Consider the following 15499-nt stretch of genomic DNA (forward strand, 5'->3'; position numbering starts at 1 on the left):
AACTAGAAATGTTAAAATGTATTGTTTACAACTCTTTTCATCTAGGGTTCCTACCGTTTTCTTTCTCATGCCCACCACAATAGAACCGAGTAGAAAATGAACCAGCAAGATGTCTTGAATATGTTAAAGGGAGGACTGTTGAAAATTAGTACGGTTTGGTGAACATTATCTGCGCCATCTTGCCTCTTCCCCTGATGCCACACTTTTGTCGTGCGCACCCGCCATTTTAAGATGCCTTGATCAGAGCGAACCCTTTTGCATGCCGCTGGCCCCTGATATAGCCCTTCGCCCTCACTAAGCCTGCACGCTGACCAACCCCCTGCTTGCACCTGCCTTGAATCATAAACCCCTCTTCGGCGCTGCTCTGCCCCAGGCCCTCATCCTGTTCCCAGCGCGACACCTCCCTTCTTCCCTTTCACGATCCCCGGCCCTTAGATGCAAACCCCCCTTTTTTTCCGTGTGCCCGTTTGTCTTCCCCGTTCCCAGGCCGACACACAGCACTGCCGATACCATTCCTTGCCCCTCCCCGTACAATAGAAAGCTTCCCCCACCAAAGGATCCCCGGGTTGATCAAAGCCCCCACTCCATGAGATCCGATCAAACCCCCCACATTCCGTGAATCGGCGGAATATCCAGCTGCGCGATACTCATCACCTGTTGTGACTAGGGTGGGGACTTCAACTGTAAATGTGTGTGGGAACGGGCCCAAAGGGGAGTTCCGGGAATGTCTTTTCCATACATCAAAGCTTTAACATGAATATGTAATCTGCAATAAAGTCATAAAACAGTGTATAAGAGGCCAGGCCTCAGAAATGTAGCTAGAGCACCTCAGAACGATATCTTCTGCCCGTTTTGTTGTGTTCTCCTCCGGAGAGAATAAAAAACCTTGTTTCCTGCCTTCCAGTCTCCAGCGCCTGCCTCTTCATTGATTAAATAACTAGAGGGTCACAGAGGCAATACCGCCGGGCAAATACCGATTGTCCCCGACCCGTCCCAGGTTTAACAGCTCTTTATCCTCTGGGCTATAATTCTGCCTCCATTTGTGTTTTAGCGTGTTCCACTGTTGTCTTTCCAGTTTTACAGGGTCAGAAAACCAGGGCTTGGAGGGTAGTTCGTACCTCCTATAAGTTGACATGAGGGGGCGAGTTGTTCAACCACTTTATTGATGCAGCTATTAGAACTGCCTAATGCCTCCTCGATTTTCCCCAACAGCACGGGGGTAGACATGGTGATCAACTTTTTCAATTCCAAGGCGTCAATCCTATTAGAAGCTTTCCCTGCAGCCTATTGTCCCTGGTGGCCTGCATCGGCTTATTCTGCACATGCCTGGTGAATTTAATCAGGATGTAGTCCAACCAAAGCTCCGGATGGGAATCCTCCATTAGTAGTGTCTTATTATAACATACTTGATCCAGGATATGACCACCCCGATGGGTGGGGTGCATAACACATTGTGTAAGATGTACTTGGTTCACAATACCAAGAAACTCTAGAGTGTCCCCTGCTTCTAGGTTGTCCACATGATTGTTAAAAATGCTGGGGATGATAAAATGAGGGTAGCGTAAGGTGAGATGGGTAATAACATTGTCCAGGGCTTTTAGAAATGTGCTGGGTGGACCAGGGGAGCTATATATCAGGACTTCCTCCAAAGCATACCGGGGGTAAATATTAATACAACGACCCAATGTTTCAGCCTCCACTAGTTCCGCTAGCACACTCCATTGGCAGCTCCTTTGTTCCCGCACAACAATAGCTACTCCCCGACCATGCCCTATCTTCCAATCCCCCCTGATAATTTTAAAACCGGTATAGCCATCTCAATCACCCAACTAGTATTATCAGTCAGCCATGTTTCAGTGATGAAAAGCAAATCTAAATGCTCCTTCTGCTGTACTTTAACAATGTCTACTTACTGTTTCGGGCAGCATGGCTCGCGCTGGCTGCTTCCGGGACGCTGATGGGTGCCGACGGGCTTGTAGCAGCAAGTGTTTTTTTATCTGCATTCCCCCCACGATGACTAGAGAATGCACAAAGTCAAAATGGCATCTCTAGTTGTCCCTAACTGGAAGACTTCAACCAACATGGGCAGAGCTTGCCCACTCCCCTAAACACCCCGGAGCAAGTAACAGGTAAAAAAGCACCCGATACAGCATGAAGTTTAATAAATATTAGCAGAAATTAAAATAACTGAAACTGAATCTTAAAAGCAGCTTAAAAAATCAAGGCAGATTATTTAAAACATTGACAAAGTTAGAGCTGCGAGACTAATAAGCCAATGGCAGTTTTTCATGAGATAGTTTACATATTTTGGAAAAGGTTTTGGCATTTTTTTTAAACTGTCCATATATAGTTCATTAGCAGCTATACTTCACTTGCTCCACATGTTTTCCTCAGTTGTCGTATAGGTAACATTTGGAAGCTTGAAAACGTACCCTCTGGACTCTGTAACACCCCTGAGTATGCCCATCACTTCTCCCCTTTGAGTAGTCTTATCGTCACCTATCTGTGACACCTCTCAGTTCTACTCTCTGAGATTTTTGATCGGCTCTCCCCTTTGGAGTATTTCCATCACATCTCTGAAGCCCCAAGTGGTGCTAGCAGATGAGGTATTACATTTTGTTTTGTAAGAAATCCCTTGTTACATTCTATAAATTCATGCGGTTTATCCCCAGTGTGGACGCTGATATTCCTTTAACTCTCCCTTTAAAATAAATAACTGGTCACGTGCGGTGCAGTTGAATGGTCACCCTCCATTTGGATAAATGCTATGTCACATTTTGTACAATTATATGGTTTCTTTCATGTGTGAACATGCTGATGTATTTTTAAACATTGCTTTGTAACTAACACCGGTTCCCGTAATAAATGTCTACTATGTAACGTTAGATCACTGCCTAAACATTACATGCAGATCTGGGGTCTCATCTCAGAGGCAAAACCTGACCTATGTTTCTTCACCGAAACTTGGCTAAAGCCCCACACTGCACCTACTATTACCCTGGGAATACAGGAGGGATATAAAAGTATCTGTCAGGACAGACCCATAAAAAAGGGAGGTGGCCTAGCCATCGTGCATAAAGATAGTATTATGGTCTCCATTCTTGAGCAATATTGCTCTGCAAAGCTTGAGATGCTGGTTTTTAAAATCAGTACCTCACCGAAATGTTTTGTGAATGGTGCTCTGATCTATCGGCCTCCTGGACCTATGAACAATTTTTCCAATATGTTACTGGAATTATTGGCCCCCCATGTTAATGGCGATAAAGATTTCCTACTATTGTGTGATTTTAATATACACGCAGAGTTAAAGGAGGAAAAAGAAACCCAGGATTTTTTAAACGATCTTTTTTCATTGGGATTCTTGCTCCGCAATAAAGGACCCACCCATAGGGCCGGACATACTCTGGACCTCATTATGTCCAGGTTTCCTGGAATTGAGTGTTCTGCCCCTATTGTAAATGTATGGACTGACCATTTTACGATAGAATTCTTCATCCCTGAGATAGGACCTACTCCTAAAAGATCTACTCAGATCCCTATGAAACGGAGATAATGGCACAAGATAACTAACGAATCTTTGAGAGATGCCTTCTCTATTCAAGATCATGTCACAACTAGCGATATTGATGTAGCGCTAGGAAAATATGAAAAGGCAGTAACCATTGCCATTGAGCATATAGCTCCAATGAAGACCTTTAAGACCCGCCCGACGAAAAATCAGGAGGTGTGGTTCTCAGAGGACTTGAGGTCCATGAAACGGAGAACTAGAAAGTTAAAGAAAACCTGGCGTACATCCCATTCGGAGTCAGATAAAGTGGAGTATCAGAGGGCGCTAAAATTATATCATAAAGCTATTCGAACAGCCCGTAAACAACATATCACCTCACAACTAGAGGCGGTAGGAAATGCGCCGAGGATGCTTTACCAGATACTGAACTCCTTCCTGAAGCCGGCAGCATGTGAGAGTGTTGACTCTTCATCTCAACAACTTTGTAATGATATTTCTTGCTTCTTCACGAATAAGATCAAAACCATCTATGAAAAGATTCATGCCTCCATAGCTTCCATTGGACATGTTATCTTTCCCACTGTGGTCCCAGCGAGTAAAAAGGTCCCCGCCTCCACTTTGACAAATTTTCCGAACATCACTTTGGCTGAAGTGGAGGGACTCATTACAACTATAAAAAGTGGGAGTCCTATGGATCAGCTTCCACCGAGAGTGATGATTTCAGTGAGGAGCATATTAGCACCAGAAATCCAAAGTTTGGTCAACCTCTCTTTGGACACAGGCTGTGTCCCTTTAGAGTGGAAGAGAGCCCAAGTGCGACCCATCCGCAAGAACACCGCCACTGCGTGGGCTGATATGACCAATTTGAGACCCATTTCCCTTTTACCATTCTTGGGAAAGCTCATAGAAAAGCACGTCAACAAGCACTTGTCTAATCACCTGGAACACACTGGTGCACTAGATCCATCTCAGTCGGGCTTTAGACCAAAATACAGCACTGAAACAGCGTTGCTGTCGATTACCGATGATCTACGCATGCTCCAGGACAAGGGAACATCAGCTGTCCTGGTGCTGCTAGATTTATCGGCAGCTTTTGATACCATCTCACATGAAATTTTGGTTGAGCGTCTGACTGAGAGTGGACTAGGGGGCATGGCACTGGCTTGGCTAAAGAGCTTTCTTTTGGATCGAACCCAATGTGTCACCATGGGAGATTTTCGATCCAAGGAGACCAGGATTACTAAGGGGGTGCCACAGGGCTCTTGTTTGAGCCCTACATTATTCAACATCTATGTGGCCCCCCTGGCGAATATCCTGAGAGCCTTTGGTTTTGTCCAGTGTCATATGCTGACGACACCCAGCTGCTCTTTCCCTTTGACCACCTAACTCCAGAGGTATTACATTCTTTCTCTGAGGGGATGAGAGCAGTTTCCCAATGGATGTCTTTGAACATGTTGCAGTGCAATGTTTCAAAGACAGAGGTTATGCTCTTCGGTGAGGCTAAGATCTGCTGGGCTCCTGACTGGTGGCCTTTAGATCTAGGCCCAGTCCCTGAGCCTAAGCAGATAGTCAAGAACCTAGGGGTCCGCCTGGAACAAGAACTCAGCCTGAAGCAGCATGTTACCAACCTTGTTGGGTCTTGTTTTCGGACCATAGGATTGCTGCGCAGAGTTTTTCCACTGCTTCCAGACACCATTAGAAAGACCCTGGTCCAGGCGCTGGTTATTAGTCGTCTCGACTATTGTAATGGCCTCTTGTTGTCAGCTAATGAGGAGGATCTGGACAGGTTACAGGTCGTGCAGAACACTGCAGCTAGGCTGGTTGTAAATGCCCCTCCCAGAACACCATCAAAACCACTTCTTGCCAGGCTTCATTGGCTTTCCATTCGTCAGAGAGTCATCTTTAAGATCTGTTGTACGGTACACAAAGGACTTCATGGTTTGGGTCCCTCTTATCTGGCAGACAAGTTTGTGCCGTATGTCCCTTCCCGTGCTCTACGGTCCAGTGATCAATTGCTTCTTACGATTCCTAGGATCAAGCGGGCAAGGCAAGGGGGTAAGGCTCTGTCGGTAAGGGGACCGAAGATATGGAATGGCCTTCCTCTCCAGCTTAGGTAGCTTGAAAACCATCTGGCCTTCAGGAAAAAGCTGAAGACGTTCTTGTTCCAGGTCTAACCATATAGTTTTAGAATTAGATTGCAGTCATGTAACTCGATCTCCTGCAGGTTCGGCAGTCATACAGCGCGGAGATACTCCCCTGGGAGTTTATTCTAGCGCTTTACAAACACGCAAAATAAATAAATAAATAATAACTGCTAAGTCACATTCAGTACAGCCATATCGTTTCTCACCAGTGTGGAATTTCTTTTTTTTTTTTTTTTGCTTTATTTAAATTTTCAAAAAGAAAAACAGGGCATCAGGAGACAATAGAACAAAGTACATAGTTTAGAAGTACATGTTGATACAAAAAAATATATATATACATAACCAAATGAGTACACAACGCAGTTAAATATAGAATGAAGCCGTTACTGAGAGAGCCAATCTGCAAGAGGTGCCCAGTTCTTAAATGGCAATAAACGCCTTCTCCTCCCCCCAACAACAGCACCGATGACTCTAATTTGTACCATGCAAGCATCCTAGCTTTCCAATGGATAAAGGTAGGAGTTTCAGGATTTAACCATTGCGATGTTATACAGGCTAATCATAGCCATTGCAATGAACAAAAACGCTGATGAATGATGTGTTCTTTGAGAACCAGTTGAATATTCATATCCAATTATTATTAGTTCCGCTGAGATCTTAACCGGAATTAGAAGTGATTGATTGAGAAAAACTTCCTCTTCATTTAAAAAGGAATTTAAATTGGGACATGAGTAGAACATATGTATGGCATCAGCAGAGCCCATTTTACATCTAGGACAAGAGCCCCCGCTAGTTGATCTAGGAGTCCCCCAACTAGCTATCTTTGCAGGGGTATGATACAAGTTAAACATGGCCATATGACTTTGAGTGCGCAGTGAGCCAGAGACAAGAACGGATCTAGCTAGTTCAAGCGGAAATTCCAGGTCTAATATTGGAACACCAAATTTAGCAGCCCACTTTGCATTCTGAGCAGATAGGTCATCCGGAAGTTCAGACAAAAGACTTTGGTACAGAGAGCTAATTCTAGACTCCTTCCGAATTAGTTCAATGAAATTGATCTTAACATACAGATAGGGGTTGCTGGAGAGGTTTGTGTCGAAAAAGCTTCTAATCTGTAAATATTTAAAAAAAATAGCTAGATTGTAAGTGAAATTTCCCCTTCAAAAAAGAAAAAGGGGCCAATTGATCGGACTGGACTAAATCACCAATTCCCTTCAACCCTAAAGACCTCCATTTCATCATCAAACCATCATAAAATATTGGAGGAAGCAAGGCAGAGGCGTCTAATGGGGTATAATAATTAAGTTTTGGAATAGCCAGACGAGAGCGAATTTTCTGCCATGCAGAGAATAAGGCCCATCAGATCTTAAATTAGTTTTTTTTTAAATAACTGATTTCCAGTACACGTGTTATAACCCCCTTGGCAGCATCCCCAAGTGCTATTTCATAAATAGATGGGGACATACAGATTGAAATCTCAACATTATCCCCAAGAAGGGGGAGGCCAAAGTGCTGAATCAAGGCGGCCCAATAATAATATAACAGATTAGGACCGGCCCAGCCACCTCGCTCCCGGGGGAGACATGTCCATTTAGCGGGCCTTCTCGGCATGCGATACCCCCAGAGAAACCGTTGACATATTCCATCAGCTCTCACTAATGTTGAATTATGGATTAAGAGTGGGGTAGACCTAAAAAGAACTTTGGGAGAGCAAGCATTTTCAGGATATTGCAACGTCCATATAAAGAAAGATGCAGATGGTCCATTCTCTAAAGTTTCCTATGAAGCGAATCAATTACAGGGAGGTAATTTAGGTCTGGAATCTGATCAACATCGGCGGAAATTTGAACCCCATGGTATGTGGCCTCTTTGATTATAGAAACATGCGAGAGGGGCATAGCTGAGGATTGAATTATTTGGGTCTTTGAGATGTTGAGCTTATACCCAGACATAGCACCAAATTGAGCCGCGAGACTCTCTAACGCTGAAAAAGAAGAGCCAACACTGTCAGTTAGTACAACAATATCATCGGCAAACGCCAATGCCTTGTAGTCCACACCGCGAACCCTGACTGGAGCAATCCCATGGCAATTTTCGATCATACTCAGGAAGGGATCGATGAACAGGGCAAATAGTAGGGGGGAACAGGGACAGCCCTGTCTAGTTCCTCTACTGATAGAAAAATAGGCAGATTCTTTCCCTGAGATCCGAATTGCCGCGGTTGGAGCCAGATAAAGCGCCTGGAGGGCCTGGATGAACTCGGGAGGGAATCCCTTCCAACGCATTACCGCCCAAAGATACCCCCAGGAGACCCTGTCGAACACCTTTTCGGTGTCCAACAGGATCACCCCGAGGGGAGAGCTCGTAGCCTGAGCCCAATCAAGAAGGGCAATGACGCGCCGAATGTGATCTGTTGTGTCCCTTCTGGGAATAAAACCATGCTGCCGGATTGAGACCAAGGGGACTATAACTTGAGCTAGTCTAAAAGCTAGAATTCTAGAATAGATCTTACTGTCTGTGTTAATGAGTGCAATCGGCCGATATAAGGCAGGGTTTAGCTCATCTTTGCCCTTCTTTTTAAACAGCACAATGGTGGCCCGGCGCCAAGAATCAGGAACAACCCCAAGTTGGGCAGCCCTAAAAACCGCTAACATTTCTTGTCTGAACAGTGGTGAGAAGGTCTTATAAAACTCGAGATGGATAAGGTCGGGGCCAGCAGCCTTACCGTTGGAAAGAGATTTAATAGCGGTTTCTACCTCATCCCAGCTAATGGGTGCTGAAAGGACTTCATTCTGTTCCATTGTTACCCGCCAGGTGTTTAAGGGGTGAAAGAAGTCATCCAGACCAACTTGGTTTTGAGCCATGTTAGGATCTTCTGTATATAATTTAGTATAGAAGCTCACAAAAACATCAAGGACCCCCGCCGGGGTCTCTTGCAGACGGCCCTGTTGGTCTGTAATTCGGACAATTCGGTTCGCCATAGCCCTCTGCTGTAGTCTCTTTGCAAGAACCTTGCCTGAGTTTTCCCCAAACTCATACATTAGCGTACGAAATTGAACATATTTGGCTGCTAAATCTTGATACAAAGGTTCTAACAGATTAGACTTAGCTATAGTGACCGCTTTCTGACTATTGGATAAATCGTGGCCCAGGCGGATATTATTACACAACTCAAGTTCAGCTTGTTGCAACTCTTTGAGTCTATCTTTAGTGAGTTGCTGGGCTGGTTTCCAACGGTGGGAGGAAAAGTTTTTAGTTTCCCCACGTAAAGCCACTTTAAATGTATCACAGACCATAGAATCAGAAGAGGTACCCCTATTAATATTAAAGAATTCTGGGATTCAAATAGCCATACGCTCCTGATATTGCTGATCTATAAGGAGCTTGCTCTCGAAAGTCCATCGCCTAATTTGGTTAGTAGGACGGTCCCATGAGAGCTCAATAATTATGGGATTATGATCGGATATGGTCCTGGGGGCAACTTCAATGTGTGCCGAAGAGGCATTTTGATCCGAAAGAAAAGCATAGTCAAGGCGTACCATTTTATTACATGGGGCAGAATAGAATGTATATCCATCCATATCCTGATGGTGATAGTGGCATAGATCTATAAGACCATGGTCCAACAAAAGAATTTGGAGAGCCTTGAATACTTGAGGCTTTCGGCCCACATAGTTACGACAAGTTAGGAGATTGATTTGACTAGAAAGATTAATATTAAAGTCGCCAGTAAATAATATTGGATGGGGCCATCCCACTAATTCCAAATTTAGGCTCCTGAGAACTTGCGGATCATCTAAATTGGAAGCGTATATTGAGCAGACTGATAATGGAGATCTGTTCAGCAAGAGTTCAATAATTGCCCATCTTCCAAAATGATCCACCTTCACCCTTTTAATAGATCCAACCCCATTCTTCAGGAGAATAGCTACACCCCTGATTGTAGATGTTTGTCTAGAACAGGCAACCAACTCATATCCAGGAAATCTTAACCAGCTACGTTTAGTCCACGGGATATGAGTCTCCTGTAAGCAAATTAGATCGACCTGTAGAATTTGGAGAATCTTGTAAAACATGCTACGCTTCTTGGGATCATTCAAACCACAGATATTCCATGTGACACTGCTTAGCTTACCCCCCCATTCAAAAAGTAGAAAAACCAACAACCAACAAGACTCGATTTACTAATAGTACTGTACAGAAAAATCACTGGACCTCTGAACAAGAATATACATAGTGTAGAAAATATTTGAGTCATTAGCGCATCAATCATGTTTCCTAAACACAAAAAAGATACTAGAAACAGAAACAGCATCCTGAGCTACCGCCACCAAAACACCCCCCCCGAACCCCCCCAAACCCCTCCCGAAACCACCCCCCACCTTCCCAACACCCCTCGCCCCCACCCCCCATGTAGAGCAACAGGACCATGGTCCTTTTGATGGTTAGGTTGGTGAGACCCACTTTCTCCCGGAACCGGAGACCCCCCCCCCCCGTTGAAGCACTACGGAAGACCTGGCTACCAGATAAACAAAAAAGCCAAAGAGAGAAAATCTAGCAAACTATCTGTCAGGTCATCTAAAGTCACTAATCTTTAAAGTAAGCAAACATCCCATCCCGAGTCAATCCGAATTTAGTGCAACAAGTTAAATTAAATAAGGCAGTTCAACCTAGATAGTCCCAAGAAACTCCTTGGCCAATATCTCTGATGTAAAGTATTTAGTCTGACCGTTACAGATCACTTTCAACTTAGAAGGAAAGAGTAGAAAGGCTTGAGCACCCTTAGCCTGGAACAAGGGCATCAGCTGACGAAGGTGCCATCACCTCTCAACTGTAGCTGGACAGAAATCAGGCTGCACAAAAAATTGACACCCCTTCGCAGTCCGCTTTTTATCAGGTCTGGCAAGATTAAATATTTTCTCACGTGCGAGAAAATTGTTGAAGCATATCAGGATGGCACGCGGGAAGGTTTTATTGGTACCAGAAGCTGAGGTTTCCCGCTGCTGAAATGTAAACCAGTGTGCCCGCTGTATTTCTAAATTCCAGTCCCATTGTGTAACTTCTGGGAACGTCTCCGAAAAGAGCTCGACTATGAACTGCCTAGCATCTTCACCTTCTATATTTTCTTCGATTCCTAAGACTCTTAAGTTGTTTCTTCACGCTCGATTTTCTAAGTCCGTGAGCTTCCATAGGATATCAGTACGTTGTTCCTTAATCTCTGTTGTGAGTTCTTTCTGGGCCACCACTGCATCCTCTAATGCCGAAATCCGCTCCTCAGCTTCCCCAAACCTGGAGGCAATGTCAGTACATGTTTTCACCACTCGGCGCAAAGAGTTCTGCATTCTACGGCACGCCCCCTGTGTACGAATGTTCTCCTGTCTTGTAGCCTCTCTGTGGGTGATGATAGTTTGGTAAATTGTTGTGAGGGTAACTTCCTCAGAGGTTTCTGTTGACGAGCCAGAGGGATTGTCAGGTGTAGCTCCACTGTTAGTTACAGCTTGGTCTAATACTATATTCTGTAGGCAGGCGGTATTTATCAATCCCTTGGGGCAGGGGGCTTTACGAACTGTATTACCAGCGCTCGCAGCATTCACATCCTTAGAAGCCTCACGAAGGCGCTAATCCCCTGATTCACTCTCGTAGTCAGACCATTCAAGTTCAGCATCAAACTCCGGATCCTCCTCCGCTGATGAATGATCCGAAACTGAATAACATTTATCCGTGGCCTCAGTGCTCTCTGACCCCCTTGAATCGAGACCAGACTCTGGAGTAATGACTGTACCATTCGCAGACAACAGATTAGAGCCTTGCTCCAGGAGAGAGACCGAATGGGCATCAGATTGAATACATGGCTGAACTACAGTTCCCAGCATACATTGAGAAGGAGGTATGGGTGCAATACTAGACACATCACTTGAATTTTGTATAAGAGTAGCACCTGAGTTGATATTGTGTGGAATTTCTGATGTAGTATTTATCTTTGCCTAGTAATAAATATCTTGTTGCATTATGCACATTCATAGGGTTTCTCTCCTACGTGGACTATCTGATGTTGCATAAGATGCTACTTTCTAATAAATGCCTTCTCACATTCAGTGCAGTTGAATGTTCTCTCTCCGGTGGAGATTTTCTAATGTTGCTTCAGCTCTCCATTGATTAAAAATGATTTGTCACATTCTGTACATTGGTATGGTTTCTCCCCAGTTTGGACCTCTTGATTTTGCTTTAGCTGTCGATTTTTTATACATGCTTTGCCACATTCTGTGCATTGATATGGTTTCTACCCAGTGTGGAATTTCTGATGTAACATTAGATGTCCCTTTCTAATGAATGCCTTTTCACATTTATATGGTTTCTCCCCAGTGTGGACTATGTGATGTCGTTTTAGATCTTTATTTGTTATAAATGCTTTGTCACATTCTGTACATTTATATGGTCTCTCCCCAGTGTGGATTTTCTGATGTTGTTCTAGGTTTCCATTTGTTATAAATGCTTTGTCACATTCTGTACATTTGTATGGTCTCTCCCCAGTGTGGAATTTCTGATGTAACATTAGATGTGCCTTTCTAATGAATGCCTTCTCACATTCTGCACATTTATATGGTTTCTCCCCAGTGTGGATTTTCTGATGTTGCGTTAGCCCTCCAATTCTTATAAATGTTTTATCACACTCTGTACATTGATATGGTTTCCACCCAGTGTGGAATTTCTGATGTTCCAGTAGATATGACTTTCTAATAAATGCGTTGTCACACTCTGTACATTGAAATGGTTTCTCCCCAGTGTGGAATTTCTGATGTTCCAGTAGATATGACTTTCTTATAAATGCTTTGTCACACTCTGTACATTGATATGGTTTCCACCCAGTGTGGACTTTCTGATGTAACATTAGATGTGACTTTCTAATGAATGCTTTGTCACACTCTGTACATTGATATGGTTTCTCCCCAGTGTGGCCTTTCTGATGTTCCTTTAGATGTGACTTTATAATGAATGCTTTGTCACACTCTGTACATTGATATGGTTTCTCCCCAGTGTGGATTTTCTGATGTCGTTTTAGGGCTCCATTTCCTTTAAATGATTTGTCACATTCTGTACATTTATATGGTCTCTCCCCAGTGTGGATTTTCTGATGTAGCTTTAGGTTTCCTTTTGCTATAAATGCTTTGTCACATTCTGGACATTTATTTGGTTTCTCCCCAGTGTGGATTATGTGATGTCGTTTTAGATCTTTATTTGTTATAAATGATTTGTCACATTCTGTACATTTATATGGTTTCTCCCCAGTGTGGATTTTCAGATGTCGCTTTAGATCTCCATTTGTTAAAAATGCTTTGTCACATTCGGTACATTTATATGGTTTCTCCCCAGTGTGGATTTTCTGATGTCGCTTTAGCTGTCCAATTGTTATAAATGCTTTGTCACATTCTGTATATTTATATGGTTTCGCCTCTACGTGGACACTCTGATGCTGCATTATGGCTTTCACGGCAAAGAAAACTTTTCCACAGTCAGTCGATCAATATGGTTCTTCTCCAGTATGACTTTCTGATGTTGCACTTGCTTTCTCTACGTAATAAATGAGTTGTCACTTTCTAGATATTCATACGGTTTCTCTTCTGTGTGTTCTTTCTGATCCAGGTTAGCTCTTCCTTCGTAGTGAGACCTTATCAGACTTGCTTCAGTATGTCAGTGTGTTATTTTGTCAATGTTTATCAAGTGATCCCTAAGAGCCAAGTACAGACCACATTGGGCAGTTTGGATTTTCTGCTGTAGAAAGACTTTGGCGAGTCATTAGCCTTCAATGGAAGAAATTTTAAGGTGCACTGTTTTTACATCACTTCCTACACAACTGGTGTTTAATTCCTTCACTTTTTTTGTTCATTACTGCATTTATTTCACCTGTTGAAAAAAAAAAAAACAGTGGATAAGTTTAAATGGTGGGTCCATCACGAAATTCTATTGCCATTTAATGAGACATTTAATTCATCACATAGACAAGTGTGCTGAATAAATTCTAGATTACGCTTTCAATGTAAAGATGCCATAGGCAGAGCAAGGGAATACGATCCTTCCTTGACACCCTATCACGGAGTGTGGACTCAAGGAGTAACCAAGACTCCAGTTGTGTCTTTTGTGTAGCACCACAATTCTTCTGACAGCGGGTCTGTCTAGATCCATAAGTGTCGGATTTGATGGGGCCAGAGACTCAGCACTTGCGTCCAAATGGGCCTTATATGTGAGGGAAACTTCAAAGAGTGGTTTTGAAGTGCATCAGTATCTCTTTCAATCCCAGCACTCACTCTAGACTACCAAAGGGAGTAATCATTCCTTTGTATGTGGTCAGTCTAATACCCTGTGAAGGGTAAGAGTGGGCCCCTTCCTCCCATCTGCCCAGAAAGACCCAATGGGATGCAGATGGATGCAGATAAGTGCTAAATCACACCCAACCCTTGCAGTGTCTGTGGCTCTCTAGAAGGAATTCACAAAGGGGTCGGTCACCTAGCCCAGAGTGTACTAGAGACAGGGTGTAAGGCACAAAGAGCAGTACAAGCAGAGAAAAGTCCACTTTCTAAAAGTAGCTTTTCTAAAATAGTAATGTTAAATCCGACTTTACCAGTAAGGAAAATGCTACTTACCAGTATGCATCTGTTCTTGGCATGTAGAGCTGCAGAGTTGTACACTTAGCATTAGATCGCCACCTGGTGGTGGGCTCGGATGATTGCATGTTGTTGTCATCTTGGAAGAAGTCTTTGTAGTCAAGAGATAGGTGACTCCTTCCTTGGACGATAGCGACTATGGGCATCGGCTCCATCCTTAGATTGTTTTTCGCCATGATGGGAAATGATGGAGTTAGTAGAAGTAAAGAAAAAAGATGTCCATGCGTGTGCATCTAAGTAAGATAAAACTGGAACAGATACAGGTCCCGGGGAGGCGGGAGGGCGTGTACAACTCTGCAGCTCTACATGCCAAGAACAGATGCATACTGGTACATAGCATTTTCCGTTCGAGGCATATGAGCTGCAGATTGTACACTTAGCATCGATTGTGCAGCAGTGTCCCCCCTAGCGGTGGTCACCTGTATCTGTTGCAGTAGTTTGAAAGAGAGTTTTAAGGACAGCTTGGCCTACTGCAGCTTGCTGCTTGGCTTGCACATCAACACAGTAATGTTTAGTGAAGGTGTGTGTTGTAGACCATGTTGCTGCCTTGCATATGTCCTCTAGGGGGATGTTTCCTAAGAAAGCCATAGAGGCTCCTAGTTTGCGTGTTGAGTGTGCTCTAGGAGGAACTGTTAATGTACGTTTTGCGTTTTGATAGCATATTTGTATACATTTTACAATCCACCTGGCAATCCCACCTTTAGAGATGGGGTTGCCTTTATGAGGTGGAGAGAAAGACATAAACAGTTGTTTTGTTTTTCGAAAAGACTTAGTCCTATCTATATAGTAGAGAAGAGCTCTTTTAACATCTAATGTGTGTAGAGCCCTTTCTGCTACAGAGTTTGGGTTTTGGAAAAACACAGGTAATTCTACAGATTGGTTTAAATGAAAAGGAGTTCTGACTTTTGGAAGGAATTTTGGATTAGTTCTTAAAACCACTTTGTTACGATGTAGTTGTAAAAATGGTTCTTGTATTGAAAAATGCTTGTATTTCACTTACTCTTCTAAGAGAGGTGATAGCAATAAGAAAAGCTGTTTTCCACGTGAGGAATTGCAGTTCACATTTATGTAAAGGCTCAAAAGGGGGTCCCATGAGTCTTGTAAGAACAACGTTTAGGTTCCATACTGGAGAAGGTGGCAACCTGGGAGGGATGATTCTTTTTAATCCTTCCATAATGCTTTAATTG

General features: G+C 43.5%; 1 pseudogene across 1 annotated transcript in view; it reads right to left on the reverse strand.

Annotated features, from left to right (window-relative positions):
• The window catches only part of LOC144806303 (uncharacterized), a 337087-nt pseudogene that overhangs the window by 258724 nt on the left and 62864 nt on the right, over nucleotides 1–15499 (reverse strand). The window contains exons 2-3 of the transcript XR_013605756.1: nucleotides 11721–13554; nucleotides 2832–2835 (exon numbers count right to left, since the gene is read on the reverse strand). The product of XR_013605756.1 is annotated as an uncharacterized LOC144806303 (transcript). The remainder of the gene's footprint in view (nucleotides 1–2831; nucleotides 2836–11720; nucleotides 13555–15499) is intronic.

The sequence above is a fragment of the Lissotriton helveticus genome (genome assembly GCF_964261635.1).
Source record: "Lissotriton helveticus chromosome 1_1 unlocalized genomic scaffold, aLisHel1.1 SUPER_1_unloc_6, whole genome shotgun sequence".
Classification (NCBI taxonomy): domain Eukaryota; kingdom Metazoa; phylum Chordata; class Amphibia; order Caudata; family Salamandridae; genus Lissotriton; species Lissotriton helveticus.